Below are 12,780 nucleotides of genomic sequence, written 5' to 3' on the forward strand. Positions count from 1 at the left end.
ATGGTGGAAGCACTGGATTGCAAATATATAGATCTAGAGGCACCTCAGACCTAGGTGGAAGTCTGCAGAAACCGGAAGCAGTTCCATTCACTTAATTTCCAGGTAACCTGTGATGCCGATCTCACAATCACCCACTGCTGTGCCCATGTCCCAGGATCAATCCATGATGCCATGTTGTCTTGCGGGAACAGCACGCTGGCACCATACATGGAGGGTCATAGAGGCCAACGTACCTGGGCATAAGGGTGCATACATGTTCCATCACACTAACCTTGCTTTACATGTGGCATGCAATGGGTGGGAGGGGTTACCTACACATGGACATTGCATGCCCTGACAAGGCCCCAGACATGCAGGACCCACCCGCCCACCCAACGCATGACAGGCTGCAACCCACCGGAATACAACATGACTCACGATGCAGCAGTGAATGGCCAAGACATGCCTCGCCAACAGGATAGCCACACACACTGTACTGAAGGTACCAGAATGCAACCTCACACATCGCTCATGTACAGGCTGGAGAAGGTGGGATAGATTGTGCTGGTATGTGCAATGTTGCATAGCACCTGCATCTGGCGCAACATACCCCTGCCACCAGATGATGTGGTGGCTGCGGGTGCCATGCATGCATGCACTGAGCGTGTGGAGTTCAGGCTCGGATAACTTGCTTGCCAGAAAATAATTGAGAACTTTTCTGATGAAGCCACCAAATTTCACCCCCCTTGCACCTTTTTACATATCTATTTTCTTGCGCACATTAAACACTTGCATACAATAAGGAATGTCCTGTCATTGCATCGAATGCAAATGTGTTTTAAGTGTCGACATGCATCATGAACTGTCTTATGACACCCCAAACACCCATCCTCAATACACCCTCCCCAAACACCCACCCTCAATACACTCTCCCCAAACACACTCAGTGGGACCACCCTGGCAGTGTCCGATTTAATTCTGGTGCCTCTTGGGCATGGACTTTTCACTGTCTCATTGCCAGTGAGGAGGTGCTGTGAGTGGTGCCTTGGTGTTTCAGGTAGGGAGTCCTCTGTGGGGGTCACAGAGGTGGAGGGCTTTGACCCCTGTGCCGGAATGTACTGCAGGGTCAACTGGATAGCCTGGTTGATAGCCTCAGTAGAGGCCAAGGAGGAGTCAGTATGAGCCCGCACTCTCTGTGCCAGTGTAACAATGGCAGCAGTGGCATGCCCAAGTGATCAGGCCCCCCCTATGGCTGCATCCTTGCATGCACTTAGCGTGCATCTCCTGCAGCTGTTGGCCTGCAATATCCACCATGGCAGCATGTTGATCCTCAATGGCATGCAGGCATGCAATCATGGCCGACACATTGGGTAGCAGCAAAGGTGGTGGACTGTGTATGGCCGCGGGGCTGTAGAATGGTGATGGATAGGATACGTCATCCTCCCCCTCATTCTCATCAGTCGTAGGCACGTGGCCACTGCCATGATGGGCTGATGGCTGCACTACCTGTGATGTCAAGGTGCGTGTGCTGGAACCCTGGTGACTACCGAACAGAGGAGGGACAGCATCACTGTGTCCCATGACAGGGTCTGGATCTGGCCTAGCAGTGGTGTTTTCAGCGACTGATGTGTCAGATAGGTGGCTGGTGGAGGGGCCACTGAGCGCTTCCTTGGGGATAGTGACATCCACAGGACCTGCTGGTGTGTCCGTGGTGGTGGTGATGGTGGTGGCCGGTAGTCGTGCCCTGCTGTTTACCCTTGAAAGGGGGGTGTCTGTGCAAGGATAGGTGCAGCTGGTGTTCCAGATTCAGAGGGTCCAGCCACATCGCTGACCATAGACTATGTACCTGTTGAGAATAGAATGACATGCTGTTAGTCATCTAGCAGTCGTGTCTGAGGGCTTGCATTACACTAATGTGACATTGCATGTGTCCTGGAGATGCACATTTCATGTGGATTACTTTGGTGTTTTGGCTCCAACGTGTGCTCCTACATGTAGGTGGTGTTAGTGCACATTGCCTGTTGGCATGCCCTTACCTCTTACCCTTTTGAGTCTCATGTGTGCGTGGAAACTGCTGATTTTCATTTCAGCGGGTGAGTGCCCTTTGAACTGAAATGACAGTTCAGAGGCTTGGTGGGTGTGGACTGTGATTTCTATGCAGGTGACACCTGCCAATAGCGTGTGAGTTGAGTACTATGCCTGCCAAGGTGGTTGACTGTTTTGGGTGCCATGGGCCATCAATTCATGTCATTGTGTATCTTGGCACTCATGGGTGCTTCTCATGTGTCCATGTGTTGGGGTGCTCGCTTTGGCTATGCTGCATTTGCATGGCTACATCTACACACATTCCCTCGCATGTGTGTGTGCACAGTCCATTTGCTCTGACTGACATGTGTTGGACCACTTTCTGTGCCCATTTGGTGCTTCTCTGCTGGGGAATCAATGTATTTGGATACAATATTTGCTTGTTCATGGTGTCAGTTGTACTTACTGCCACTGCCTCCAGCCCCTGCTCCAGCCTCCACACTCTATATCCTTCGATGCCTTCCATGTGGAGAATGGAGCTGGCCGTCTCCTCCCTTGGCATGAGGTTCCACCATGCTTCCTCTTGTGCCTCACACTCCCTCCTGTGTTTCACAATGAGGCTGCGGACCCTTGACTTGATGTCGTCCCACAGCTTGCGGCAATCCCTGTAACTCTGGGGGACAGTTCCCACAGTCATCTCACTTGCCATCATTTCTGCCCATAAGGCTGACTTCCTCTGCACACTTGGTTTCATGTGCCCACTTTCGAAATATGCATTAGCATGTACTTTCACTGTGTCACCCAATGCAGTGATCTCTCACTCTGCAGATTTCAGCTTATGGAGTCAGAGATCTGGTGGACAGGACTTTTTTGGCTGGGACAGGCTGTTGGCCACACTTTCGGGACTGGATGTGTGGGATATTTTGACCCATTCCAATGTGTCCCACTGCATCACTTCACAAATGGTGAAAGAAACAGCCCAAAATGGATGCTCTGACTCCTGTGCACGCCAAAATCTGCAAAACTGCATTGGGGGTCATCACCAGAAAAGGCTGCACACCCTCCACACACAGTCAAGGGGGGATGAAAGACAGAGTTATCACTGCCGGAGCATGCCAGTGGGCTCTGCCACAATCAACATGGAGCAAAACAGCAGAAGTATGCTGAAAACCGAAATTGCTTTTAAAATATTAGCTTTGCGACCTTCAAAAGTGCTGTTTTGGTGCTAGATCCATTTAAATACATTGAATCATTGAGAGTAAAAGGGTACTGAAATGTCAGGATCACCCCGTGTGGCTCAGAGGAACCGGGTGTCATTGAGTGACTGTTATATAAAATGTATCTTTGAAAAAGCAGCCCCAAGAACCCTTGTTTTCATGTTCCATAGGAAAAACACGGCTAAATGACAACAAGTAACAAAACCAGCTGTGCAGAGAGAGAAACTCTAAACGTAGGCAGGATACATGTATCCAGGCTGCTACCAATCCCAGCACTCAAGAGAAGACATAATGCTGAATAAACTGTGTATGTGCTGCAGAGGAAAATCTGATTTAAAGGACTCAGTTTAATGTGCTTTTTCAGGAATGAAGTGTAAAATCTCCTGTTTTGAAAGCATGTTTTTGTCTAAAGGTTTAACTCTTTAAGAAATATCAAAGGATTGCTAATGTAAAAATCCACCTATAAACTGTGTTCATTTTATATGTTTAAATGAAAGATAGGTGAAACTTAAAGTAACCCAGATCGGAGTTAATTAATTATGTCCCCCAAAAAAATTCTGCTTGACAGTCCTTAGCCTGGGAAAGGGTGACACTTCAGGTTGACATTTCACTGCTGGCAGGAAGGCCTAATTGCTCTGGGGAGGCCTTGAATACTCAGAACAAAGGCTCCCATTAGACATTCATCTTTCCTGGGAGAGGCTTCTCGGTGAACTTCAAAGGACTGGGCATTTGCTCCCACTTGGGAGGGGAAAAAAACCTGACTTGTGATGTTGGAGTTAATTTGCTTATTTTGCCATAGAACTTCATGACATTTAACTTGGCGGCAAAAATAAGTAAAGGAATGAAAACTACATACATTGAAATCTGAACTTGTGATAGACATTTGAAGACTCAGATTTCTTACTGTGTAAGGGACTGAAGTTATGCAAAAAGACTAATTGCGCCTAAACTATTAATGCTACAAATCTAATATTGTGTACCCATGTTCTAGGGGTGATTGCACGTATATGTACCAAATTAGGAATTGTTAGGCCAAACCTTTGTGATCAAAATTGACAAAATTGAATAGAAAGACACCAGGTCTCACCGATTTGGGAGTTGAATGTAAAGGTAACCCCTAAAATATGTAATTGATGTGTCCGATTTTATTAGAGGGCATACATATATAAATGTGTATTTTGGGCAAAGTTAAATGTTGGTCCCAATAACTATGGGAGGCTCCCAAGTCACATCATAAAACATGACAACACTTTCTGTCATCCTACCAGCAAAGAGCAAGGCGAGAGCTGTGCCTTTGACTAATCATAGCCTTGTGTGTGTGGGTTGTAAGTCTGCCCCTACCATAAACTGAGTGATGTTACTTGGCAGGATAAATAAGGGAACCTCACAACACACAGAAACACAATGATTCCTGACTCCATCCTGATTTCCGTGTGACGCTCTGTTCCTGACTTCTTCATCTTGTTCCTAAATTCTTCATCTTGACCAAGCCAAGGCTTTAGAATTGCTGAATTCTGTTTCAGCTAGGCCCAAATCCTGAAACCATCCCAAAATTTAAGGGAAATAATTCTGATCCAATCTGGCTTGCTACCATTAATGCTTGCCTGCTGAAACTCGCCATCCACTGATCTACAGTGTCCAGCAACCACAAGGGCCAATCCAATCCAGTCCAGTACAGTCTGAGGTGCCAGTACATTGACCAGAACCACCCAGCTGATCCAATTCTGCCAGATGTGCCCTGCTGTCTGTAGTCCCGATCCGTGATGACCAGAACCTGACAGTCCAATCTTAAATTACAGTGGACTGTAAGTATAAATAGGAATCAGAGTAAACCATAGTCTATTTGCCTTACTTGTCCTATCCCAATCTATAACTCATCCTCTCTTTAACTTCAGAACTTGTAATAGTATCACACTAGTCTTGAAACCTTGCTTTGATTGCTTGTGCTAGTGATGATTTCTTTAAAATCCTTTTGTGTTATGAAATCCCAAACCCTTAAATTCTCCCACGGATAATCAGACTGAGTCCTCCAAGGCGGACACAGAGGTGCTGGGGTTGGTTTCCGTGGACCACTCGGGAGCTTACTGTGTTTCAAACTGGTAACTAGTCTGAATACCCTAGTTTAGAGCATAATTGTCATTGTAAAAACTGATTTCAGTTTTCATTTTTGAGCCATTATTTTCAAAAACACCTCTCATTCAAATGTGCATAACTTCCTAGATTTTATAGCTAGAGGCTTAATTTAAACTCTGACTTAAACCTAAGACCTGTAGCTACATCCCTATCCTGGAAATCACATCCAAAAACAGTGTCTTTGACCCTTTTAAAAAAATAAATCGCATAGTGAAAATTAGGTGGGAATTCGCAATTTTGCAAAAGTTTTACACGTGTGTTTTCCCATTCAAAGTATTTCTAAACTTCCATTCTTATTCAAAGTGTGTACTGTTGCTCATATTGTAGCTTATGTTTATTAGTATCTTTTCATTGTTGCTCCCATAGGAAATTATATCAATTTAAGGATTTTTGCACACTTTTCATTGTTTTCCTAAGCCATTTTTCAACTGTCATTTTAAAAGTGTAAAATTTCCAAAATGTTTTTTTCTCTCGTTTGGGGGAGGGAAGATTGTATTCAAACCCTGTACCCTATTCTTTATTCCTGAAAACCTGCTGCTTACTTACATCTGTGTAGAATTGTTTCTTTATGTGTTGAGAAATTTGCAGAGGGAAATCCTAACTTTAGCACTATCTTTTCCAAAAGCCAAAACTGTTCTTTTCTCTGTGTTTTATATTCTTTGTTGATAAAGTGAATTGAATTGCTTTACCCAATTTCTTATTTGTATTGTCACCACATTGGTGACTGCTGCCCCATATATTAAACTTATGTTTGCTTTGAATTTTATATAAATAAATATATCTTACCTTTACCAACCAGCCTGATTTCTGGTCCAGTGTGACCAGGGGTGTGATATGAGTGGGATATCACTCAGAATATTGAACCTATAGACACAATAAATCAGTATTTCATGTGTGAATTGCATGCTAGGCTGAGACCCAGGCTTATTGCCTGATTGAAATCCTTAACAGATGGCAGCAGGAACTGGGGGATTCGGCGTGGATTGTGTTTTGAAGATGGGCGCTGGCAGCCTTCCTCTTCTGGCGGTGATGCTATTTTTCAGTGCCAGTAATACGAATGCTGGTATTACTGGCGTCAGTAATACCGGCAGTTTTTGTGGTGGAATCGGCATTACTGGCACTAATCAGCCGGTAATAATGGCCGATGGCTGGTGTTGCTGGTAATATCGTTATGCCGGTATTACCGTTTCTGGTGGGGGGGGGTGTGCGTATGTCCGAGGATCCGAAATACAGCGGTAAATCCAGTATTCGCTCTGCCAGTAACAGTAACACAGGCACACTGGTATTTCAGCTGTTTATCCTGCAAGCTCGTAATGACCCCACATGTCTTTCATTTTTGCTTTGTTTTTGTACTATATTCGCCTCTGTTTCTTCCCATTACTTATTTTCTCGGTCTTCTATTTATCAGTTTCTTATTCCCTAATCAATTCTTTACTTCCCTATTCCTGTAATGTTTCATGTGTCCCTTCTGTTCTTCATTTTCCTTAATTCCTCCCTTTCACTCAGATTCTCCCTTTGTCTGTGCATCTATCTTTCTCTTTCCCTTTTATGGGTTTATTTCTTTTTCTTTTGTCTGGCTTTTTTGACCTTGCATTAGCCAGTTACACCCTGAGCTTCACCAGTCTGTTCTGGGTCTTTTATTACCTTCTGCGTGGGGCCTTGCAATGCAGATGTCTTTATTGTGTAGAACACAAGGGAGCGAGGCAAAGGTGCCACATTCCAAGCTCTCAATCCGCTCTGAAAGCTCTCACCAGAGCTTTAAGTGCTTTGGGTCTCCTGGATTGCAGACCACCAATGTTGCCAAAAGCTCCTCTCATGATCCTGGGTGCCTAGTTTATCTGAAGGTGACATGTGTCCTGGAAGTCCAGAGCTCCTTCCTTCACTCCACTGCATTTCCCTGTTCAATTCATGCTGCGTGTCCAACTCTTCCCAGGGTCCTGTAGGATGAATAATCATGCTAGAGGAACACATAAACACATTGCATATAAGCAAAATATTACCTATGCAAAATGTTATGCCATCTGCAATCTGTATAGCGCCTCCTGACATAGTTTATGTATTCAAAGCACGTTGCTTGCCAGAGAGGCAAAGGAGGAATATGATACAACATTCATTGGTGGTAGGGAGAAGCAAGGTCGGGTACATAGTTGGGATAAAGACTCAGGATATATAAGATGCACAGGAAGTCATGAGAAGGAAACAGTAGCCTGCCCAGTAAAACCCAGAGGCAAAGCCCTTACACTTACTTCCATAGGCCCCCAATAACATTTGGGAGAGGTTGTATGTCACATATCCGATTTTGACAGGTTTGCAAAAGCTCCCTATTTTTGGTTTCCTCATTTATGTCATGGTTACCAAAACCATGGGCATGTATTGAATGTGCTTAAAAACAGTCTAAGGTCAGACTTTAAGCCTTCCACAGAGCCATGGTTAGCCAAGGTATGTAGAAAACCATGCCCAAGAAAACACAGCGTGCAAAGCAATTCTCACACCAGGCGTTAAGCATAGGAATGTATTATTACAATACATTCTTTATTTATTTATATTCACCAATAAATAAATAAATAAATATGCATATTCTGGGACAGGACCTTAGCAGTCATTTATCTGCTGAATGCTGGGATGGAACATTAGAGTTATAGCTGCAAATGCAAACAAAAGCACCAAGCCCAAACTGCGCAGTTCAAGGCACAGTAATAACTAGACCCAACAACCCCCCCACATCAGGGGCCTTCTTGCTAAGCCGTACGTTTACCTCTCTTCTTTTTCATCTCACTCTCAGCCCCCTTGTTCTAGGAATGTAAATGTGCAAAACTGTCTGTTGAAAATATCACTGCTATATCAGATTACTGATCACACAGTGCTAGTTTAGATCTTGAAAGACTGTGCAGAACGCATTATACAATTATGATGTGGCAGTGTCCCTCACTTCTCTGGCTACAACACTGTCATGACGCGTTAGGAAATCTCCACCTTTTCCAATCCACTTAAGGCACTGACTTTCGCACTCGTTCACTTACCCTTTTATGCAGATTCTCTCTCCCTTCCTCTCTACTCCCTGACTGTTGCTCACATTCCCTTTCACACGATGTAACACTCCAGCTCACAACCATGATCTCAAGCCGTTACACAAAAGTGCATCCCTTCACTCACTTTCATAAAAGCACTGCCTCACGGTCTGCCACATGTTGTCTCTCTGACACTTAATTCTCACATTCAGTCTCTTACATATTTTCTCAAATCCTCTCACTCATATGCTTTCACAATTACTCGGAAACACTATCTGTGACAAACGAGTCTGTCGACAGAGTGACACTCTCTGTGCATGAGCACTGTGCTGGCAAGGGAAATTATTTACTGTAGGATCCCACCATCGATGGGGGTTGGGAAGGGGCGGGCGTTTGGAAGATTTTCCTCAGCCGCTCCTCCCCAGGAGATTAATCATGAACACCTGGGAAATAAAGCTCCGCACCTCTGATGCGGACTCAGGGGGTCGTGCCGCCTTGATGTCTTGGACCTTCTTGGGGTCAGGAGACACCCCGCCCTCCTTGAAGATGAAACCAAAAAACTCAATGGTCGGGCGGAGGAACTCACACTTGTCCTTGTGGAGGGTGAGCCCCAGCGACTGTAGCCTCTCGAGAGTCCTGGCTAGGCGTTTCAGGTGGTCTGGTTCAGTCCTCGCAAAGACCAGAATGTCGTCGCTAATGTTCAGGACGCCCTCCAGGTCTGCGAGAGCGCCTCGGATCAAGTTCTGAAATACCTCAGCTGCAGACGACACTCCAAAGCTCAGACGCTTGTACCTGTAGAGTCCCCTGTGGGTGGTGAAAGTCGTTATATAACGGGACTCTGGGTGGAGAACAACTTGGTGATACCCAGCCCGTAGGTCCAACTTCGAGAAGAAACGGGCCCCTTGCACCTCCGCAATGATGTCATCAATCGTCGGGGTCAGGTGTCGTTCTCTCCTGATAGCCTTGTTGGGCAACCGCATGTCCACACAGATTCGGACGGAGTCCGGTTGTTTCGGTTTCCTCGCCACGACAATGGGGGATACCCAGGGTGTGGGGCCCTCCACCTTTTCAATTACGTCCAGGTTCACCAGGTTATCGAGTTCCCTGTCCACCTGGTCCCTTAGATGAAATGGGATTCGCCTGTGCTTCAGGGCTATGGGCTGTACCGACTCGTCGATGTGGAGCCTCACGGGGTCGCCGTTCATCCTCCCGATCCCTTTGAAGATGTCAGCATACTTGTCTAGCAGGTCGTTGATGTCCTCCAAGTATACTGAATAGGCGAAGCTGACTATTCCAAGGGCCTCCGCTGCCGCACAGCTGAGCAGGGTGTTGCTGCTCACTGGAGTCACATAGAAGCGGGCTCTGATTTTCGACCCGTCGTGTTCCACCTTGGCAACGAATACCCCATCGAGTGGCAAGGGCTCCCGCCCACCAAATGCGAAGATACGGGCCCTTGGCGTCGCCAGCCTCGGGGCTGGGTTGAGCGCAGCATAATGTCCTCTCGCCATGACATTGACAGAGGCTCCCGTGTCGACTAGCACTGGGACTGGCGAGCAGTTTACCTCCACGACACACCTCGGCTGTCTTCTGCTCCTTCCCTTGAGGACCTCCATGCTGGAGACGAAGAAGATGTTCTCCTCGTCCTCCTCCTCCTCCACTTCTTCCGCCAGGGCCTCCTCTGGTTCCACCTGTTCCACCTGAGCTACCTTCGGCGGGCGGTACTGCCGCGGGGCCCATAGACGGGGCTGTCCTCTCGGGATCAGTACCGGCAGAGTCGCCCTGCACACCCTCGAGAAGTGATCAGGCACCCCACAGCGTCCACAAACCTTTCCTTTGGCCATGCACTCCGATGAGTGGGGGAGATCATAACCGCATTTCTGGCACGACTCTACCGGCTTCCCCGCTCTGTCTCTGGGAGGTGTACCGGGTTTTCGCACCCCTCTGCCGCCCCGCCAGACGGCGCACACCTCCTCCGGTTTCACAGCGCGGGAACCGGCCTCCATTTTGTTGGCTCGAGCCTCCGCCACCTCATGGCACCTCCCGAGCTCCAGGATCCTGGCCAGCGTGAGTCCGGGCTCTCTTAGGACTTGTCGCCTCAGCTTGCCTGACGAGCATGCCTGGATCAGCATGGTCCTTATCATGTCCTCCGCATCCCCCCACGCACACCCTTGTGACAGGCGGCGCAGGCGGCCATAGAAGGTGTCAAGCGTCTCCTCTTCCTTCTGTTTGGCCGACAGCATGACGAACCTTTCAAAGTCGACATTGGCAAGGGGGACGAAATGTGCCAGGAGGGCTGCTTTGGCCTGATCATATGAGTTACCCGCTGGAGTCAACGATTCAAAGATCCCTTGCACAGTCACTCCTGCGGAGTAGAGCATCGTGGCCACCATGCTGTCATCGTCCGTGACCTGGGCGGCCCGAAAGTACATGTCTAGCCTTCCAATCCATCTCCTCCATCGGGGCCCCAGGCTGGATGGGGGGCCCGTAGCATCAAACTCCGGAATTGGCTGTAGGGCCGCTTGCGCTCTGGCTTGGGCCATGGCCAGGGGTGGTGGTTGGATCGGAGGGGGGGCGGCACCCACCGGTTGTGCAGGCAGTCCAGACGTCGTCGGGCGTGGGGTTTTCTGCTGGAACAGGTCTGTTAGATCTTCATCCAGCGAATCCTCCGAAGCCGTGGCAGTCGCACCCTCCAGGGCACCAGGATCACTCCTAGGCGCAAGCGCACAGGCACCCTTGTTCCAATTCTGAGGGCCGCAACTTGCACCACTCCCCACACTGCCACCACCCACGTGATGATGAAAGGGTTGACGGAGAGTACCTCAAGACGCCTTATGTCCACGTGGGCCGCAGAAGCTGGAGCGTCATCCCCCACGTGATGATGATGAAAGGGTTGAAGAGGTTCCTGACAAGGATCCGTGGATGAGAGTGTCCAAAAATTGAGCTTCAAAAGGAATGGGCTGAGAAGGCCCAGCCACCTCAGTCCATCTTCCAGCTACAACACGACGTCACCGCCTGAAAATTCACCAAAAAGACAAAATTCTGGCATGGGCCTGCAGGTTGTACTGCCCGCAGTCAGTTACTCCAAAAATTAGGCTTGGATGGCCTTCCTGCTCCAAACCGGAGCTGTTGGAAGATCCTCCACCTCGTGGGTAAAATGGCCGCCAGCCGCGTGTGGTCCGCGGCCTCGGCGCGATGCGAAACATCCACGGATGCTTCACTTGAAATGAAAAATTATGTCCGGGATCGCGCTCACCGCCGGGCCCGGGCATCCGACACTCGTCGCCACTGTTGGGGGTCTCTGGGTGCCCCCGCTGCGTGCCCGCGAGCCCATGCGCGCACAGACTATACACCAACACGTTTGTACGCTTCGGGCTCCCCGGTCGCTCTGACGCGGCCGGGAACGCCCCGTTTATTTAAGGCGCACGCGGCGACGTGCAACGTCACGCCGCCGCGTGCGTATCCCTTCACGGGGCGGCACCACAATAGAGGAGCAGCGTTTCCCATAATGTTGCAAAGTCTAAAAAGTACAAACTGTTTCAACATAAAAAGCTGCACTCAAATATTTACTTCGGAGTACAATTCTAACAAGCAAGTTCACAGGCATCCTGACCAGATGTTCAAGTGGTCTTGATGGTAAGTGTCTCAACCCTGATCATAGCGACAGCTTCGGCGCTTGAAGGGTGCAAATGGATTTACTGGATCTGAGATCCGGGAGACATATATTGCCAGATTTGGATCTGGGAAATGAGCACTCTTTCTCAGCACACACTGAGTGTACTTCAATGCTCTTGCTCGGGGCTTTATTTGGAGTGTGCAAGGAGGTATTGAGAGTTATCTCACTGTATCCTGCAGCGGGGGAGGGGCTGGGTTCAAGTGGCATGCTTTCAGTTATTCACACACTATTTAGTGTCGCAGATGACACTTTATTGAGATCTTTGTGGGGCTTAAGGCCACCCCTCTATCTCGTCTTGCCACGACCATCTTCCGTAACCTTGGCACCCGTAACCATTGTTAGTGCTATCAATTGTTGAGCCTACTGTCTAAGTTCCGGCTTAGTGTTATTATGTTTTATCTAAATGCAGGCTCCTTCAGGGGCTTCCTATCTTTCCCTACTCTCATTAAAGGGTAGTGTTCTAATTGGGAATGGGGTCCTGCCATGCAATTACTTTGTATGATTCACTTGATGTCACTTAAGATCACCGTCACCTACCCTTCTATTCTACCTACTACCTCTCCCTTGACTCCTCCCCACTAATCTTCCGTCCCTCTGATGTTTCACTCCTCTCTCCCCCGCCACCCCCCTTTTAATGTTAACCCTTCTCCCACTCCTACTCCTCCAACGTTACTAATACTCCTCCCCCCCAGGCTACTTCCTCCTGCCACTCAACTAATTATCCTCCCACACTACTACTCCTCCC

This window comes from Ambystoma mexicanum, chromosome 11 (genome assembly GCF_040938575.1).
Source record: "Ambystoma mexicanum isolate Mex_15411 chromosome 11, UKY_AmexF1_1, whole genome shotgun sequence".
Lineage (NCBI taxonomy): Eukaryota > Metazoa > Chordata > Amphibia > Caudata > Ambystomatidae > Ambystoma > Ambystoma mexicanum.